This window comes from Arachis stenosperma, chromosome 5 (genome assembly GCF_014773155.1).
Source record: "Arachis stenosperma cultivar V10309 chromosome 5, arast.V10309.gnm1.PFL2, whole genome shotgun sequence".
NCBI lineage: Eukaryota > Viridiplantae > Streptophyta > Magnoliopsida > Fabales > Fabaceae > Arachis > Arachis stenosperma.
The window spans coordinates 89,419,335-89,422,883 of NC_080381.1; the positions used below are offsets into that span (position 1 = coordinate 89,419,335).

General features: G+C 39.8%; 1 non-coding gene across 1 annotated transcript; it reads left to right on the top strand.

Annotated features, from left to right (window-relative positions):
• Nucleotides 1-2,727: 2,727 nt before the first annotated feature.
• LOC130983563 (small nucleolar RNA R71) lies at nucleotides 2,728-2,831 on the top strand. The gene has a single exon (XR_009087547.1). It is a non-coding gene; the product is annotated as a small nucleolar RNA R71 (small nucleolar RNA).
• The last annotated feature ends 718 nt before the right edge of the window (nucleotides 2,832-3,549 follow it).

A 3,549-nucleotide genomic window follows, 5' to 3' on the forward strand; every position in this document is an offset into this window, starting at 1 on the left:
TTTTTGAAAATGGAAAGAAATTGATTTTGAAAAAGATTTGATTGAAAAGATATGATTTGAAAATGATTTGATTTTGAAAAACTTTGAAAACTTGAAAAAAATTTGCATTAAAAACAAAATCTTCCCTCTTGTGCCATCCTGGCGTTAAACGCCCAGAATGGTATCCATTCTGGCGTTTAACGCCCAAAATGCTACCCTTTTGGGCGTTAAACGCCCAGCCAGGCACCCTGGCTGGCGTTTAAACGCCAGTTTTCCTTCTTCACTGGGTGTTTTGAACGCCCAGGTTTTTCTGTATAATTCCTCTGCTGCATGTACTGAATCTTCAGTTCCCTGTATTATTGACTTGAAAATAGAACCAAGATCAAATAAACAATGCATGCAAGACACCAAACTTAAAATAAGACACTAGACTCAACAAGAAACATAAAATATTTTTGGTTTTTATGATTTTGTAATTTTTTTGGATTTTTCGAAAATTAAGTGAAAAAAGAAAATAAAGGTATCAAAATTCTTAATGAGAATTCCAGGAATCATGCAATGTTAGTCTAAAGCTTTAGTCTAAAGGAATTAGACATGGATAGCCAAGCTTCAGCAGGACATTGCATTCAAGAGCTAAATTGATGAGAATCAATCAGCTTTGGTGATGATAAGAACATCACCTTGAAACACTAGAATTCATTCTTAAGAACTCTGAAGATAAATACCTAATCTAAGCAACAAGATGAACCGTCAGTTGTCCATACTCGAAACAATCCCCGGCAACGGCGCCAAAAACTTGGTGCACGAAATTGTGATCACTACTTTTCACAACTCAAATAATCCCTAGTAATGGCCCCAAAGACTTGGTGCTCAATACCATGGCATAAACACAACTTTGCACAACTAACCAGCAAGTGCACTGGGTCGTCCAAGTAATAAACCTTACGCGAGTAAGGGTCGATCCCACAGAGATTGTTGGCATGAAGCAAGCTATGGTCACCTTGTACATCTTAGTCAGGCAGACTCAAATGGTTGTGGATGATATATGAATAAAACATAAAGGTAAAGATAGAGATACTTATGTAATTCATTGGTAAAAACTTCAGATAAGCGAATGGAGATGCTTTGTCCCTTCCGTCTCTCTGCTTTCCTACTGTCTGCATCCAATCCTTCTTACTCCTTTCCATGGCAAGCTATATGTAGGGTTTCACCGTTGTCAGTGGCTACCTCCCATCCTCTCAGTGGAAATGTTCAACGCACCCTGTCACGGCACGGCTATCCAGCTGTCGGTTCTCAATCATGTCGGAATAGAATCCAGTGATTCTTTTGCGTCTGTCACTAACGCCCCACAATCGCGAGTTTGAAGCTCGTCACAGTCATTCAATCATTGAATCCTACTCAGAATACCACAGACAAGGTTTAGACCTTCCGGATTCTCTTGAATGTCGCCATAAATTCTGGCTTATACCACGAAGACTCTGATCTCATGGAATGGATGGCTCGGTTGTTAGGCGAGTGCTCGTTTGTTAGGCGAGCAACAACCATGCGTCGTGTATCAGGAATCCACGAGATATCCACCCAATCTAAGGTAGAACGGAGGTGGTTGTCAGTCACACGTTCATAGGTGAGAATGATGATGAGTGTCACGGATCATCACATTCATCAAGTTGAAGAACAAGTGATATCTTGGAATAAGAACAAGCTGAATTGAATAGAAGAACAATAGTAATTGCATTAATACTCGAGGTATAGCAGAGCTCCACACCTTAATCTATGGTGTGTAGAAACTCCACCGTTGAAAATACATAAGAACAAGGTCTAGGCATGGCCGTGAGGCCAGCCCCATGATCTAAGATAGCATAAGACTAAAGATAGCTACCAAGATGTCAAATACAATAGTAAAAGGTCCTATTTATAGGGAACTAGTAGCTTAAGAATTACAAAGATGAGTAAATGACATAGAAATCCACTTCCGGGCCCACTTGGTGTGTGCTTGGGCTGAGCATTGAAGCATTTTTGTGTAGAGACTCTTCTTGGAGTTAAACGCCAGCTTTTGTGCCAGTTTGGGCATTTAACTCCCACTTTGGTGCCAGTTCCGGCGTTTAACACTGGGAATTCTGAAGGTGACTTTGAACGCCGGTTTGGGCCATCAAATCTTGGGTAAAGTATAAACTATCATATATTGCTGGAAAGCCCAGGATGTCTACTTTCCAACGCCGTTGAGAGCGCGCCAATTGGGCTTCTGAAGCTCCAGAAAATCCACTTCGAGTGCAGGGAGGTCAGAATCCAACAGCATCTGCAGTCCTTTTCAGTCTCTGAATCAGATTTTTGCTTAGGTCCCTCAATTTCAGCCAGAAAATACCTGAAATCACAGCAAAACACACAAACTCATAGTAAAGTCCAGAAAAATAAATTTTAACTAAAAACTAATAAAAATATACTAAAAACTAATTGAAACATACTAAAAATATACTAAAAACAGTGCCAAAAAGCGTACAAATTATCCGCTCATCAGCCTTCAGAGCATCAATTTCAAGAACTCCCTTCTTCTGAGGCGTTCCATTATTCACGGAATTCCTTTCAGAAGTGTACATGAATTGGTTATTTGCAACCATGTCAATAAGTTCTTGAGCTTCTGCAGGCGTTTTCTTTAAGTGAATGGATCCACCTGCAGAATGGTCCAATGACATTTTGGAAAACTCAGATAGACCATAATAGAATATATCTAATATGGTCCATTCTGAAAACATGTCAGAAGGACACTTTTTGGTCATCTGCTTGTATCTTTCCCAAGCTTCATAGAGGGATTCACCATCTTTTTGTTTGAAGGTCTGAACATCCACTCTAAGCTTGCTCAGCTTTTGAGGAGGAAAGAATTTATCCAAGAAGGCCGTGACCATCTTATCCCAAGAGTCCAGGCTATCTTTAGGTTGTGAGTCCAACCATGTTCTAGCTCTGTCTCTTACAGCAAAAGGGAAAAGCATGAGTCTGTAGACTTTAGGATCTACTCCATTTGTCTTAACAGTCTCACAAATCTGCAAGAACTCAGTTAAAAACTGATAAGGATCTTCAGATGGAAGTACATGAAACTTGCAGTTCTGTTGCATCAAAGCAACTTATTGAGGTTTCAGCTCAAAATTGTTTGCTCCAATGGCAGGAATTGAGATGCTTCTTCCATCAAACTTGGACGTTGGTTTAGTGAAATCACCAAGCATCCTCCTTGCATTATTGTTGTTGGGTTCGGCTGCCATCTCCTTCTCTTGTTCAAAAATTTCAGAAAGGTTGTCTCTGAATTGTTGTAATTTAGCTTCTCTTAATTTCCTCTTCAGAGTCCTTTCAGGTTCAGGGTCAGCTTCAACAAGAATGCCTTTTTCCTTGTTCCTGCTCATATAGGGAAGAAGAGAACAAGAAAAGAAAGAGGAATCCTCTATGTCACAGTAAAGAGGTTCCTTATTGTTAGTAGAAGAAGAAAGGGAATAAAAAGGAGAATCCAAACAGAAGGGTAAGGATAGGGGTAGTGAATTGAGATGAAGAGAGGTGAAGAGAAGTGTTAGTAAATAAATAAATAAA